Source organism: Pleurodeles waltl, chromosome 7 (genome assembly GCF_031143425.1).
Source record: "Pleurodeles waltl isolate 20211129_DDA chromosome 7, aPleWal1.hap1.20221129, whole genome shotgun sequence".
Classification (NCBI taxonomy): domain Eukaryota; kingdom Metazoa; phylum Chordata; class Amphibia; order Caudata; family Salamandridae; genus Pleurodeles; species Pleurodeles waltl.
The window spans coordinates 654,287,191-654,304,372 of record NC_090446.1 but is presented as its reverse complement, the minus strand read 5'-3'; the positions used below and the strand labels follow the sequence as shown (position 1 = coordinate 654,304,372).

Genomic DNA, 17,182 nt, shown 5'->3' with positions numbered 1-17,182 from the left:
AAAGTGCCCAGAGGTCAACAGCCAACAACAACAGGTCAGAAAAAATAGGAGGAAGGAGGCAAAAAGTTTGGGGATGTCCCTGTCAAAAAGCCAGGTCCAACAGTGGCACATTGTGAGCCAGCGCTAGGAGATAACAGAAATGTGGGGTAAAATGTTAAGTATGGAACATTCCTGCCTTTTCCCTATCACCAGCGCATGTGGTTGTGCTCTGTAATATATTGCTAAATATGTCCCTATATGTCCCTTTATCTCTTTGCTATTGCTCTGTCTTTGTCTCTGGAAGATAGCATATACACATAACAGATGCCTTGGTTTGAATCCACTTAAATCTTAAAAGGTAATAATAAACATCTACCCCTATGCAGCACAGTATTAATCTGCATGTTACAAAATTGATTAGAAAAAGAGCCTTGAAGCTCCTTAAACCTAGCAGGTGTGCAAAATTCGTGTAATTTGCTTTTATGTAATTCCATAACATTTCAGGAAAATTAGGTGAGAATACATGTAATTATACTAAATGCAAAGCCTTCACTGGCACTTTATTTTAGCGTGAAATGAATCATAGCATCAATTTCCCACTCGAGGATGCATTTCATGCTAAAAAAAAAGCCTGAAAATACAAGTGACGCAAGCAACAGCCACTGCCGTTCTGACTGTTGTCAATGTTTCTGAGGGGTCAAGCCACAATTCTTCTGCGAATGGAGCGTAATTTTGCAACATGGCATAATAGCGTGATTTCAGGAATTTCATATATCATGCACAACGTGAAATTCTAAAAACGTATTCAGTTTCCGCAGCACAATTAACATTTTGTCCAGACATGCTTAAAAACTGGTAAAATTGATAAACCAACACGACTGGTAAGCAGAAAGGAAAGTCCATTAGAAACAAGGGCCCAGGTTTGTCATTGGATTGCATTTCCCTTGCCTCACGCAAGGGCAACACAACCCTTAAGTCAGATTTACCAAGAAGTTCAAGGCCACCTGGCGTTGCTTCGTAAATCACTGACAGAAATAACTGACAATGAAGACAGGCTGCAGTGGGCAGAAGAAAAATGTGAATGATATAAGAGCAGACCAAAGGATTGAGAGGGCTGTGGCCATATATACAAGTATATTGGATGTGTAATTACACTAAAATCAGGTTAATGTTAGACCTAACAATATCATAATCATCACAAAGTAAAGCCAGTGGCAGCTGGGGATCTTTAAAACTGATGGGACATAGTCCTAGGTGCAAATTCTAAAGTGCTTTTTCTTGAAGGTTCTCTCACACTTAAGTTTACTGACTCACTCTGACTTACTCAGTCTCACTTGGTCTCGCTAATTCATGGAGTCTCACTCATTCTAATCTGTCCCAATCTGTCTCACTCAGTCCCACTAATTCTCACTCATTTTGAATCGCTCAGTCTTACTGCGACTCAGTCTCACACACAGTGACATTCACTTACACTTACTGTTATTGTCCCTCAATTACTCACTCACACCCATTCTCACACATACTCATCCTTACTGTCACTCATCCTCACTCACTCTGACTCACTCCTTCATTGACTCTCTCCCTTTAACTCACACATGGAGTCACACAGACATGCTCATAGTGCTGGAATTTCACAAGCTCTGCACAATCTCTCAGATGGCTGGCACATATCGAAGTGGGTCTGCATTTTATTTTTATTATACCAAGAGTGAATAATTATTCACTCTTGATGCAATAAAAATGGACTATAAAACAAGGCAGGTGTAGTGTAACTGTGGAGTCCATAAAGGAGAACCGCCACTGATCCATGGACACCCATCCATCAAACCTATCCATCCACTCAATCATCCATCCTTTCACTTGTCCACCCTCTTTTATCCCCCTTTTATCCATCCATTCATCCATCCTTTCAATCATACATCCATTCTTTCACTCATCCATCCACACTTCTGCTCAATCTATCCATCCTTTCACTTCATCCTTCCATCATCCTCCCTTTGGCTCATCCATCTATCCAACCCATCACTCAGCAATCCATCCTTACCCACATCCACCCACCATTCATCCCATCGATCCATCCATTTACACATCCCTCCATTTACCCTTTCACTCAGCCATCCATCCTTTCACTCACTCATCCATCCATATATTCACCCATCCATCAATTCACACTTTTATTCACCCATCTATCCATCCTTTCATCCAGAAATCCCTCTACCCTATTTTTCACTCATCCATCCATTGTTTTACTCATTCATCTTTACATACATAATTTCACTCATCCATCCATACTTTAATTCGATCCATCCATCCACCCACTCATCCATCCACTTACCCTTCCACTCATCCATCCATCCTTTTACTCATTCTTTCATTCATCCACCCTGTCTCTCATCATCTATCAACCCATTATTTCACTACATTCACCCACCCATCCATCCATTCATAATCCATGCATCCATCCGTTACATCAATCCACCCTCCCTTTCATTCACACACCCTCTCTCCCTCTCACTGTTCCATTCTTATGTCCATCTTTTCACTCATTCATGCATGCATCTATCCATCCACCATTTCATCCATCCATCCACCTATCCTTCCTTTCACTCACTCACCCTCCCAAGCTAATCATAAGCCTTTGATGGCCAGCTGCAGACAGAAGAGGCTCATCAAAAGAACCCCCACCCAACTGTAGCTGCTAAAGCTCGTGGGTGTGTCTTGGGTTGACGATACCCCTGATGCAGGTAAAAGCTGAACTGCACACTAACTTATGAGTCCTCTAGTGCAATTGTTGTCTTCAGCTGGTTACTTCCCTCTCTTGGGCCTCTATGGTTGAGATAAAAAGCACACTGTCATGCTCAGCTCCGTAATGTTTTTTTCAGTGAAACCAAATGCAGTACTAAACGTGCTACTGCAAGGAAAGCAGCCCCCTGCACCCCTCCTACAGCCTGCCACTGTTGTCATGTTCAGCATCTTTTTGCCACCCACTCCCACCTTGTCCTCATAGGCCTGCCCCACCCCCAGCCATAGAAGTGAATGGAGCCTTTCTAACTCTTCCCAGGCCCACTGTTCATGCGCCCCGAAAAGCAACAGGATCCATGGCTTTCTAATTCAGCACCCCCTCTCCGATGATGTCACTGTTGTAGTTTGTGCCTGCAGGTCAAAGAAAACCTTGCACGGCTGGCAAGCAGTAGGATATCTGCAAAGCTCACTAGAGTTCACAAGGAGATTCAGCACACTGTCTCAGAGCAATAGTTTCCTTTCAGCTGCCCTGTGTTTATTTTCCTGTTCTTGCCTCTCCCCAGAGGATGGCAGGGAACCACCACTTTTGCCCATTAACACCAGTCACCCCTGAGTAAAGCTCCCCTTTGAAGGTGAATAGGCTAAAGAGTGCAATCATTTCCCATATTAAGAGTTGTGAGTGCCCTGCCCTATTGTAGCCTCCAGGAGAAGGGGTGAAAAGCGAGAGGGAGGACAAAGTCGTAGGTGGAGGATTAGACAACGAGATAGCCAAGGCATGCTGGGAAATCAAAGGCAAAAAACAGGTCTCTTAGAATGCTGGAGTCCAAAAGAGACTGATGTGTCAGCTGCTAGCACACTCTCCTGCCCTGGACAGCTAGTGTAGTCACTCATTCTGCTCATGTCTAAGGCTGGTCATGCTCACATGCATGCCACAATGTTATTGTGCTTGGCAGAATTTCCAGAGACTAATGGAGGTCCCAACAACTCATGTCCAGCTGATAAATAAAGTCACTACTCTGAATTTTCAAGTCTCTGCCATGAATGTCCAGCTGTAGAGGTAAATACAGTCTTCAGGGGTGGTGGCTCTACAATGCTGGTTGAGGGGAAAGCATATCCTTTGTTGACATCAGTACAGAATTAGGGAGGTTGTATTATGAAACATGTTCTGATGTGGTAGCTGCACTGAATGAAGTGAGTGCAATCTGGCAAATATAGTTCTCTGCATCGAGTAGAACAGAGTACATTCAGGGACATGATGCAGGCCTCCTTACTAATTCTGGCAAAAAGAATCCTGGCAAATGTAATTCTGGGAGGGACTCTGTGTGAAATTAAGCACATCGGGGCATATTTACAAAGAACTGGCACAGCATGGTGCTGCACCAAAATTGCCACATCCCTGTGTTTCCCACTGCGCCGGCACTAAATTAGCTGTCTAGCGCCAATGCAGCCACCCTTGTCGTTGGTGCAAAGACGGCAGCGTTGTGGGGGAGATTGTTTTTGTGCAGGAAGGGGCACCTCCCTGCACAAAAACAATCTTCAATGTCGATTTGCTCTTTCTATGTTGTGCTGCAAAGAGCAGCACACATAGAAACAGCAAAAAACAAGGAGAAATAAAAGCATTTCTCCTTTAGCGCCATGCTAACACCACCCACTGGGTGGCATTAGATTTTGGCGCTGCCACAGATTTACAATTTCTTGTAAATCTGGGGCAGCATCAAAATACAATGGATGTTGCTGTGGAACACCTACAGCAACACCTATTGTACGCCCCTTCCACACAAAGTGCTGCGTGTGAAAGGGCTGTATTTATAAGGTGGTGTGAAGCCACAAAAAATGGCTTAACACCTTGTAAATACGGCGCAATGCACAGCGCTCCAGTGGAGTTAGGGGCTTGTAAATGTGCCTCATAGTGTCCAGGGATACATAAGTGGTGACACTTTAGATGGTGTAAGAGCATACACTTTGGAACATTTTTACTTAGTAATGTGTTGTGCATTCTAGGACTTACTACTGCATGAATAAGGAAGGGGGGGCTACCCAAAAAAGGTAGACTTGTGGGGGTTTCTTTAATTCCGAACATGGCTCTCTCTTGGTTCATCTTAAATTCGTAGGCAAAATTTGGTCTTTTAAATGCTTCTTTGTCAAATGTTATACAAATCCCATACTTGATTTAAATGTCTTAAAAGAGGCAGTCTGCCATTCTTCACTATTCAAGAGAATGGAAATTGATAAGATCTTGAAAGTGCCACTGCACCAGACGAGCATGTTACTAAGTTGGAGTAGGGATTGAGACGTCACTCTGGAGGAAGTAGGGTGAATTGGTAAATTGTATTTTTAAGTTATTTTTTTAAATTGGTGGAGAGTTTGCAGACCATGCATTAGAGTTACCAAACCTTTACTGACTCATGTTAACATGCTGGACCTTCCCTGGGATCGAGGGATTTGCTTCCAGATCAGTGGACTACACGAATGTTCCAGCATAGATTCAAGACACTTTCATGGGTTTATGGACTGTTGGACAGGATTCACTCAATGATCATGTGATGCCAAGAACCCAGCTCCACGGCCCCACTGATCCTGAGCAAAATCAGCTTTTTTTAAAAAAAAAAGTTTTTACTTAAAGGGGACACTTTTGGTCCCCCAACACCCCACATGAGCTAGAGGATTAGGGGATGTTTCCTCTGTCTCTTTACAGCTTTTTAGTTTTTTTTCAGGACTCAAAGGCAGAGTCCCTGAGTCTAGCCGAGTATAGTTGGCCATAACAGTTTTGTACATTTGTGGTTAGCCAATCAGCAATCTTTGTTTCTGTGGAAACAGCTTTGAGTTTGTGGACCTGAAAGGGATGATGGGAGAAAAAGCTCCCTCGCACAATGAGATTTTTTATATGTTTTAAATTTTTGATCATCGAGGTTTGCAAAATTGTGGATTAAAGGGGCAGATATGTCTAGAATTCAACCCTTTCAGGCCCACCTAAAAAGAAATATTTTAAATACTGTGGCTGCAAGCCTAGCCATAGGCAAACGCTAATAGGTGGCAAGCCCCTGCTACGCACAGTCAGAGCTCAGGTCCAACGAGAAGATTGTTGCCTAAAAATTCTGAAGTGTCTCAGTAGGCAGACTATCCATAGACCCAAACATTTCAGTGAAAATACCATTAAAAATGTAAAAAGACACTCTGAAACTGCTATCCTCAAATGTCTGTTTCACTAGCAGAATTTGGAAGCATAGGATTAGTACACAATTAGTATGATGCCATCAATGGTGAGCTTTTTACACTACAGGGACAGTATTACATTTTTGGATTGGTAAAATACCACCCAAACCAACCTTGAATGAATAAATGCAACCCCTGAGAGGGGTTTCATTTTAGTTAGAGCTCCTCAGAGAAGTATGGCTTTGTGCAAACAAAAGGGAGGACACGCTATAAGACAGGACAATGCCCTTTTAGGCTTTGAGTGCCACATAAACTATGCAATGCTTATGACCTCATGTATTACAAAACTCATGTCAACATTGATACCATTACTAGGGACAATGTAAATTACATAATTGATGACATCACTGTGCATGATGAGGGTGTAACTTATAGTTACTTCAGTTAACTGATGCTGTTCAGTTGGAGTGTCACAACAGAGGTGCGACTCCACACATGTGAATAATATCAGTTTTGGGCTTTTCATAACTCATAAGGGGTCCCTCAGAGACCTCCACAGTGCACCTATGGTGTCCAGGTAGCCTTACCCTGACCCCTTCTACACTATTTGCTCTTGCACTTCATCCCCCGGGACACCGTCCTGGTTAAGAAACTGGCAGTCGCAACTTTCTACACAGGTTGTGGCCTGCCAGTCACAGCACTTCTGGTGTGAGGGTTTGCGATGCTCCACATAGGCGTCAGAAAGAAACTGTGTCTCTATGTAAACACATTTTTTTTTATTTAATAACTTGAAAATTACTGAACAGATTTTAATCAAATCACAAAAAGGGCACTTTCTGGACCAAGAGCTAGGTTTCTGCAAAATTTGATGTACATTCATTTAGTGGTTCGGACTGTAGTTGTGTTCAAAATACCTATGGAAATTAACATGGGGGAAAACACATTTTGGGACTCCCCTCCCCCTTTTTCTCAACCTCTGCCTAATAGTTTATCCCAAAACTTCCCAGACACCAGCTGATAGATATATATATATATACATATGTGGGCAGCGACCATAGATAGATAGAAGTTAGATGTTTATTTATTTATAAGACTTTAGACTAGAGGTAGAGCTAAAGCTGCCTCTAGTTGATAACTAAAAACACAAAGACTAGGCTCCCGAGGAAGTGTCTGTGTTGAACCAAGCTCTGCTCTCACCCACTCACCATCTCTTCGTGTGTGAAGCGTGCTCGTCCACAACCCCCTCCTCAGCCCATCCCCATGCACACATCACGGATGTGCAGCACAACATTTCTTCAAGTGTTTCTGACAGCTGTTTTTCCCCTGCAGGGACACGATGGGCAAGTCAGAGAAAGTGATCTCCTGCAGCTCGCCTATACTTCAACATCTCTAGAAAGAAAATGGAAAACTTTGCACGCAAGCTCCTTTCCGTGCCCTCTCTTCGAGCCCTCTAATGTATCCCAGTCACTTAAACCTTTTCAGCATAATATCTGATCTTCAAAGTCATATTTCATTCCACGATGAGAATAATTCGGAAGCTGCCCCTTAGCTATGACCTAAAATCTCCATACTGAGTTTCTGGAGATAACTACTTTTCAGGTGGGCGTCAGCAGACAACAAGGAGCTGATGTCTGATCGAGGTCTGATTGCGGCATCAGGCTCCCAGGCCCTGTGGATGGAGGCCCTGGACCGTTAAATATGGGACTGTTAGGGCCAGTTTACAGAAATGACATCTGCCGCCAAGGGTTCACAGACAGGGATTAGTGACCATGCATGGAATTAAAATGACTAAGAATTATCCAACCGAAGTAAATAGAAGGAATGAGAGCTCAGAGGTAATTCAGTGACCATGGATATAGAGCCAGATTTATCATTGTATACCATTGCCCTTGCATCACGGAAGATGATGCAAGGGAAATACAATCCTTACATCATATTTAATAAGCTACGCAAATCTACCTCTTGTGGCCCTGCGTGTCTTGATAAATCTGGAGTAATGCAAGGCAGCACAAGTTGCTGCCTTGCGTTACTCTGTGCTGGGAAGGTGGTACATGGGTAGAGCGTGGGTATTCCCACACATCCACCCATGTAATTTGGCACATTCCCAGATTTACCAAGACAAGTATACCTGGGAAGGTATCAAAATTGTACGCCTTCCCAACAGAGGAGCAACAAGAAAAGTATATTTCTTCCCACCTTTTCCTGTTTTTAAGTGTACTTCATTCTCTAACTCACTTAGAAAGAGGAAAACACTTAGATGGATTGCTGTTGCGCAGGAAGATGCCCCTTCTTGCACAAAAACAATCTTGTCTGGAATGCAGGCACCCTTCATTTTTGGTTCAAGGGTGCCTGCATTGATGTTAGGCAACACCCAGTGTGCCAGATCAGAGAAAGAACAGTAATGCACCATACGTTAGTGTTAGAAATGGGGTTTCTGGTTGGCTAGGGTATGCACCTCAGCCAGGCAGAACTTACCCCCTCTAGTCAGGGCAAGGGAGTTACACGTCCAAGATAACCCCTGCTCACTCCCTTGGTAGCTTGGCACGAGCAGTCAGGCTTAACCCGGAGGCAATGTGTAAAGCGTCTGCACAACACACACAACACATGTGACGCAATATCCCCACCACAAAGGAAACACAACACCAGATTATACGAAAATATACTGTATTGTACACAACGCAATTATCAGACCAAACATCACATATCAGTACTATCCTGCTACCTTAGCAGTTGTCAGAACGTTACACATTAGTTACTCTGCAAATTAGCAGTAGTCACACATAACACACAGGTTACTCAGTATTCTGCAACATAAGCAGTAGTCAGGAAACACGTTATCACATTAGAACACTTGTCATAAGAATATCATAAAACACCCACAGTAGGAACTTTAGAAAACATATGGCAAGTTAGGGAAACATATTAGCAAGTCATGCCCATAAAAGGAACATTTGCATATGCCTATGAAACACCATCAAAAACAGGTAGGCAACATATAAATCAGACGAAGTCTCTAGTAAGAACTTATGTTCTATATATTGTTCCTTTAACAGTACCTGGCTTGATGAAGGCACCTCCAGTGCCTAGAAGATGAACAATGGGGCCCCTGGCACTCCTATGCGCAAAACGGGGGCCTCCCTTATACTCTGGGGTCAGAGGAGGGCGACATACACCTCCTCTCTTTTATAGACAGGCCCCTCCGGGGACCGTGATTACTGGGGGCCCCCCAGGGCCTCAACCGGCCCTCACGAGGGGGGCCAAAGCCAGCAAAAACAACTTAGGGCAGGAGGGGGGCACCACGCACCCCCTCAGGTTTAATGACAGGCCCCTCCCGGGACCCGCGATCTCTGGGGGCCCCCCCGGGCCTCCACTGGCCCTTCCACCAAGGGGGGGGCCACAATAATGCCCGTTTTACCTAACAGCAGAAAAGGAGCGTCCTGCTCCTAACGCAGAGGCCAGAGGGAAGGGGGCACTCCCCATGCCTTCCCCTGGTCCTGCCGTGAAGCCACAAGAAGATCGGTCCCCTCCTGTGGCCCGAGCAGACACTCACCTGCTTCCCGGGCCGCTGCAGTGATCTTATTTAAAGGGGCACAATGCAGCCAGGAGCCTACGAGCTCCCAAGGCTCCATAAGCGCTGCAAACCACAGAGAAGCACCCCTCGTGAAGAAATGGATGCAGGGGTCAGGGGCCACAGCACCCTGCCCCTGGGGAGCAGAATCTTAAGACAAGGTCCTCAGGTGGAGGGCCCAGCTACAGGCCAGCACAAGGGAAAGGCAGCAAGTGGCAAGTCCTTCACAGTGACCAGGCAGGTCACAGGTCAGCACAGCAGCAGCAGTCCATGGCGGTTCCTGGTGAGTCCTTTCAGCCTTTAGTGTCCAGTTCCAAGATGATTCCAAGAGTCTCCAAATTGTGGGGAAAATTCCCCTGTACTTATAGTCAGTTTTTACAGTGTTTTACAATGTAAATGTAAATGTAAATTAGAACTTGTATAGCGCACTACTCACCCGTTAGGGTCTCAAGGCGCTGTACTCATACCGCTATGGAACCCCTCCTGGCTTTTCCCTGTAAGGCGCCCACTCCTGAGCACCCCCAGGGTGAAGCCAGGCATCCAAGCAATGGTAGGGAGAGGAGGTTCCAGCCAGTTACAACTGGTTCTGGGAGTGTCCCCTCTCTCCTTTCAGCACAGGCTCCAAACATCAGTGGGGGGTTAACGACCCTATTGTGTGAGGCCAGGTCACAGTCTTACAAATGCAGGTGTGCCCCTCCTCTCTCTTCTCTCAGCCAAGGAAGACTGTTCAGTATGCAGATGCACCTCTGTGACACCTCCACCCTCCCTGTGTACAGGCTGTCTGAAAAGTATGCACAAAGCCCCAACTGTCACTCTGCCCAGACGTGGATTGGAGTCAAGCTGCAAAACACCAGAGTCATAAGTACAGATAAATGTGCACTTTCTAGAAGTGGCATTTCTGTGATAGTAATAAAAAATACACCCACACCAGTAAGCAGTATTTATTATCACCATCACAACCATACCAAACACGCCTACGCTACCCCTCATAAATCAGACAATACCCCTTACACATAAGGCAGGGCATTTCTAATGCAATCCTATGAGAAGGCAGCACTCACAGCAGTGAGATACCAAGTTAGGCTGTTTGTCACTACCAGGACAGGCCATGCAATATGGCACATGTCCTGCCTTTCTACATACATGGCACCCTGCCCATAGGGCTAGCTAGGGCGTACCTTAGGGGTGACTTACATGTAGTAAAAGGGGAGTTCTGGGCCTGGCAAGTAAGTTTAGATGCCAGGTCCCTGTGGCAGAAAACTGCGCCCACAGGCCCTGCACTAGCAGGCCTGAGAAAGGTTTGAAAGTCTACTTCAGTGGGTGGCGCAAGCAGCGCTGCAGGCCCACTAGTAGTATTTAATTTACAGGCCCTGGGTATAGAGATACAACTGTACAAGGGACTTATAGGTAAATTAAATATGCCAATTAGGTATAAGCCAATCATACCAACTTTAGATGGGACCTGCACTTTAGTACTGGTCAGCAGTGATAAAGTGCTCAGACTCCTAGAGCCAACAGCGAGAGGTCAGAAAAACCAGGAGGAAGGAGGCAAAAAGACTGGGGATGACCTTGCGTAAGGCAAAAAGTCCAACAGTTAGTGAATATGGCACATTCCTGTCCTCTCCATTTGATGCAGTCCAGCAAGTGATCTTGTGCTGCGCTGCATCAAATATTGATTCATCTGGGACATAGTGAGAGATTTTACAATCAATCAATTCTACTTTGGGCTCCTTGACTGGGGTGATGTATGACATCTACCAGATCAAGCTCAATGCTTTTCCGGATCCATCTGCCCCGTCTCTGGTGCCTCAACATCTGAGCAAACTACAACTCTGCCAGCCACAGACAGGGAGGCCCAGCCAAAGGAGGAGCTTGCTCCTACCCCCCCAGTCCCTGCTCTTGTGCTTCCCTCTTCCCTGGAGGGGAAGGCCATCTAGACCAGCAACAGAGGATAGCCAGACAAACACCAAAACCTCCTGTTACACTCTGAATGCGACCCACAGCCTGATCAGTTTTGAGACACTGGCTCCTCCAACTGTGTGGAACCTCCCTGCAACCCTTGCCTTAAGGTCTGTGGATGGGGGTCCCGTTCAGCGCCTTAGTATTTACTTCAGTCAAGTGTCTGGCACCTGGAACATGGGTGCTCACACAGGGGTTTAATTATTTAAAACTCCTGTGGTTCAGCAGAGCCCTGGGTACCACTCATTTCCATTTAGGATTAGATTCACAGCCAATCACCAAAAATGAGTGCCAGTGGGCACACAGACAGCATTAGATGAGTCAGTCCAGGGAAGAGAGCTTGTGTCTTTTCTAGGCTCCACCTCTTCTCACCTTGTCAGACCTTTCTCCCTTTGAGTCCGCCCCTGCTCAATCCCAGCTTCTGATAGGTTAGGGAATAGATTTGGTCCATGCACGTAGGTCTCTCATAAGATGTGAGGGGTGTAACACTACCAAACTAGGAGCTTTACACATGTACATTCCAGACACCCACCTGGACACTGCCATGAAGTGTCTGCAGCCTGCAGACGGATGAGCAATGGCCTGAGCTCTGGCAATGTGCTTGGACACACAATCTGACACTCTGCCAGATTGTATTTTCATTCAGGGCTGCTGAGCAGCTTCCTTTGCTTGCTGGTGTGCTGAAGATATGGCACCGGGGTGCACCAGAAGGGACCACTCCTGGGGGAGTATATTATGTGAATGTATAGTTTAGGTGTTGCAGATACAATGTTTGGGGCTCAGGAGTATCAGCTGAGATCGCAAGCCTCACGTCACCACTTACCCCACTGGTGTATCTTCCTATATTCACCATCGAGTATGTACCTTTTCGATTGTGGTTCACAAATTCAATGAATTTCATTTTTTATTGTCTTCGAAAATATAAATTCTTGGAACAGTGTTTCTGTACATCATGAATGTGCAGTTATTATGGGCGCCCGTCCTTAGCATAGCAAAAGATTATGAACTATACATACATCGAATCTTCATTATAAGCCTTGATCAAGAGGTATGCCCACAAAACATGTACTGGCTGTATATTTATTTGGGCGGATATAAATAGACTGATCTGATATATGATTTTGCCTTAGTGAACGTTTCAATTATTCATGTACTATTTCAAGAATTTATATTTTTCGAGGTCAGCGCAAATCAAAAATCTATTATAGCTTCTGTGTTTGTCGGTTACATCTTAAATATTAGTTTTAAATCCACTCAAAGTCGAAGCTAAAGGTTTAGTCGAGATGTTAGTTTTGTAGAATGAAGATAAATGTGCAGACTGGAGGGGCTCGGAGATACATATCTGCCATCAGTAGCTGAGAGGCCGATTCACCAAAGCATTTATCAGTATAGGAAGCATCAGTACAGGAGTATTTTTTACATCCTCTCTCATACCTTCGTGAATCTGCCCCTACATTCCCAGCTCCCTGTTAGTGAAAGCGCAAAGAGGGCACAGTCATTTCAATATATACAAACTGTATAAGAATAATACAGGAATAGTCCCATTCGATTCCCATTTTAGATGTTTGGGAGCTAATTCACAAAAGCATATGAGCATGAGCAAATGTTCTACAAGTGTACTTATTTCTGTTTTACCTGTTCCAAAATGCTCTTGTGACTAGAACTCTATGTGAACAGGGAAGAGAATGGCAACAGAAACCTCACCAGATGAGACCGAGAATTCTTGAATATCGAACACAGTGGATTGTGAATAGGTAATTTAGGTTTGGGTAAAGCGTTTGCTCCTGAACTTCAGGTTTACAGCACTTCGCTCACAGCTAATTGATTTTAAGTACATTCAATCAAGAGCGAGTGACTCTTGTTCCTAATTACACCCTCTAAAATGTCTTCCAAACTGCTCAAAACTACTGACATCCGTTAATCAGCAAAAACTAGATTCACATATAAACTACTCGCCTGCCTGAACGAGCAAGGGCCACCAAAAGGCTGCAGCTGAAAGAGCACAATAGAAGAAAAGGTGTTCTCATCAACCTGGTTGAACTATTTAAAAGAACCTATGGTTTGAGGGCTAACTAAAACAGAATTTCAGAAACAGGGCTGGACTGCCTGTTTGTTGCTTTGGGCACTTTGCTGATGGGCTGGAGCCTTGGGAGGCCAGTTTGGAAGGCAAAGGCCATTGCTAGCACCACTTTTGGGTTCTTCATCTGCTTCAGATGATTCATCAGGATCAGCCAGCGCTTTGTGAGCAAGAGAGGAAAGGCAGCAAAGAGAGTGAAGAGGAATGAGAAAGATGAGTGAGGAGGGCAGGAGCAGGGCTGGTTTGAAGGTTTTGCAAAGGCTGTTTTTAATTCTCAGCAGGCTTCATTAGAGAAATGCTTTAGCGGAAGGGGCAGCAGGTGAGGAGAGTGACGCAGACAATATGTGTTGAAAATAAAAGATATTTGATTATTAAGTGCGAACACTCAGCCTCTAGAAAGAGTACCAACTTTTTAAAGATGACCCACAGAACCCGTTGGCAAGTTCTTCTCCTGCCCAAAGGGGCTCTAGCTCATTCACTGTGTGGTATGCTTGTTTAGCTACCATTGTATATAGGACAGAAAGTTGGGGGTGGAATGGTAGAATGTTAGGGGTGAGAGTTGGCCAACAGAGTGCTGATCAGTTATGGATACGGGCAGGTTTTAAGCTGCCTCTTGTTATTCAATAAATCCTACCTGCGACTGCAGTCCCAGTTTCTTTCTTTTGGATTGCTACACATTGCAAGATGGCCTTCCCACTGGGCTTGCCTACTCAAGGGCTGTAGTGATGTCCAGAACAATTTTTTTTTACTCTTGAAGCTCTGGTCTAGGTTCAGGAGGCATCCCTCTACCAGAGTCTCACTGGGGTTAGGACAGATGCTTTCATAAAGTGCAGTAAAGCAGCAGTCTTGAGACCCCACACAAGAGTTGGCCCCAAATTACTGAAAAACACGATATCTGCATTCTTAAATATATTTGCTCCCAAGATAGCAGAATTCCAGTTTTGCCTGGAGCTCATCTGAAAACTTTTACACCATCCTTGACTAAGCTCAAATGGCCAAAAAGGTATGAAGGAAACACTCTCTTCCGGAGTGTCACTACTATTAATAAGTTGAAGGAGTCTTAAAATGACAGATCCTACAGGAGTGCCAGCGATGCCAGCCAATGCAGGTCACTCGTAAGGATCAGCAGAGGCCAGCCATTCAAATAAATTATTTTCCAATACACTTAATTCATATGGGGTCAATAGTCGAAAATAGGTTGTTGGCTTTTCCCTTGTCTTTCTTCTTTTAGCATAAACCCTGGCTGCTGAAGGTGAAACACATCATCGTTTTAGGTTGAAGGCCATCTTCCTGGAGTGTGAACTAGGTGATGTGTATGAAGAAGCATTTCTGTCACCACTAGCTGGTTTCCTTATGTGAGGTAAGAGGACCTCATCCAGTCCTGTTTTTCTTGTGTTTCAGTATTTTTACTCTTGTAGTTACATAAGGAAAAAAGTACACTGACATCAATGCAAAGGGAAAACGAGGAGCAGATGATCTACAAATGTTGGTCAAGGTGTGGGCTCATTTCTAAATGGGTAATTGCTAGAAATGGGGTCTTTGGTTGGCAGTCAGGTTACCCCCTGTCCAAGCAAGGACCCTCACTCTTGTCAGGGTAAAAGAGAATCACCCTCAGCTAACCCCCGCTGACCCCCTCTGTAGCTTGGCACGAGCAGGCAGGCTTAACTTCAGAGTGCTAGATGTAAAATATTTGTACCAACACCACACAGTAACTTAATGAAAACACTACAAAATGGCACAACACAGGTTTAGCAAAATATGAAATATTTATCTAAACAAAACAAGACCAAAATGACACAAATCCAACATACACAAGTCAAGTTATTAATTAAAATGCAAATAGAGTCTTCATGATCTTTTAAACAGAACGCTGTTAGCGTGAAAATTTACCTGGGTTGCATCAAAATAACACACACGGGTGAGTGTGCGTCGAAAAAGGTAAGTGGTGCATCGATTTCTCACCCCAAGGGAGGTCATGCGTTGTTTCTCCTTCTCCGGTCCGATCGGCGTGCGTCGTTTCTTTCCCCGCAGGAGAGAGATGCGTCTCTCCGGGTCCGGGCGGGCTTGCGTTGTTTTTCCGCACCCAGTGATGTTGCGTCATTGCAGCTTCGGTCAGCGATGCAGAGCGTCATTTCTCCAGCCGCGTGCATCGATTTCACAGCCGCGCTGTGTCGATTTCAGGCCCGGAGCCAACGGCATGTCATTTCTTTAGCCGCACTCGAAGGTTGATTCGGAAATGTCCCCTCACAGCGATCTGTGCATGGATTTCCAACCTTGGTCCACCAGCTTCACCTGTCAAGGCCCCAGGAACTGGATAGGGCACCACTTGGCAGGGCAGGAGTCTCAGTAGAGGCACCATGTGCTGGTAGAGAGAAGTCTTTGCTGTCCCTGATACTTCAACAACAGGAGGCAAGTTCAGTTTCAAGCCCTTGGAGAGTTCTTCACAAGCAGGAAGGTACACAAAGTCCAGTCTTTGTCCTCTTGCACAGGCAGAAGCAGCAACTGCAGGATAGCTCCACAAAGCACAGTCACAGGCAGAGCAGCTCTTCTTCCTCAGCTCTTCAGCTCTTCTCCAGGCAGAGATTCCTCTTGGTTTCCAGAAGTGATCTAAAGTCTGTGGTTTTGTGTGCCCTTCTTATACCCATTTTGCCCTTTGAAGTTGGCTTACTTCAAAGAAAAGTCTCTCTTGTTTGTGAAATCCTCCCTTGCCCAGGCCAGGCCCCAGACACACGCCAGGGGGTTGGAGACTGCATTGTGTGAGGGCAGGCACAGCCCTTTCAGGAGTGAGTGACCACTCCTCCCCTCCCTCCTAGCACATATGGCTCATCAGGATATGCAGGCTACACCCCAGCTCCCTTTGTGTCACTTTGTGTCACTGTCTAGAGAGAGGTGCAAACAGCCCAACTGTCAAACTGACCCAGACAGGGAATCCGCAAACAGGCAGAGTGACAAAATAGTTTAAGCAAGAAAATGCTCACTTTCTAAAAGTGGCATTTTCAAACACACAATCTTAAAATCAACTTTACTAAAAGATGTATTTTTAAATTGTGAGCTCAGAAACCCCAAACTCCACAAGTCTATCCGCTCTTAAAGGGAATCTACACTTTAATCATATTTAAAGGCAGCTCCCATGTTAACCTATGAGAGGGATAGGCCTTGCAACAGTGAAAAACATATTTAGCAGTATTTCACTGTTAGGACATATACAACACATTAGTATATGTCCTACCTTAAACATACACTGCACCCTGCCCATTGGGCTACATAGGGCCTACCTTAGGGGTGTCTTATATGTAAGAAAAGGGAAGGTTTAGGCCTGGCAAGTGGGTACACTTGGCAAGTCGAATTGGCAGTTTAAATCTATACAAACACAGACACTGCAGTGGCAGGTCTGAGACATGATTACATGGCTACTAATGTGGGTGGCGCAACCAGTGCTGCAGGCCCACTAGTAGCATTTGATTTACAGGCCCTGGGCACCTCTAGTGCACTTTACTAGGGACTTACTAGTAAATCAGATCTGCCAATCATGGATAAACCAATCAACAGTACAATTTACACAGAGAGCATATGCACTTTAGTACTGGTTAGCAGTGGTAAAGTACCCAGGGTCCTAAAGCCAACATAAACAGGTCAGGAAAAATAGGAGGAAGGAGGCAAAACATTTGGGGATGACCCTGCAAAAAGGACCAGGTCCAATAGTA

The 17,182-nt window shown here is 45.0% G+C and overlaps 1 protein-coding gene across 1 annotated transcript in view; it reads right to left on the bottom strand.

Moving 5' to 3' along the window:
• The window catches only part of NSG2 (neuronal vesicle trafficking associated 2), a 193,501-nt gene that overhangs the window by 72,095 nt on the left and 104,224 nt on the right, over positions 1–17,182 (bottom strand). The gene's annotated exons all lie outside the window — the stretch shown is intronic.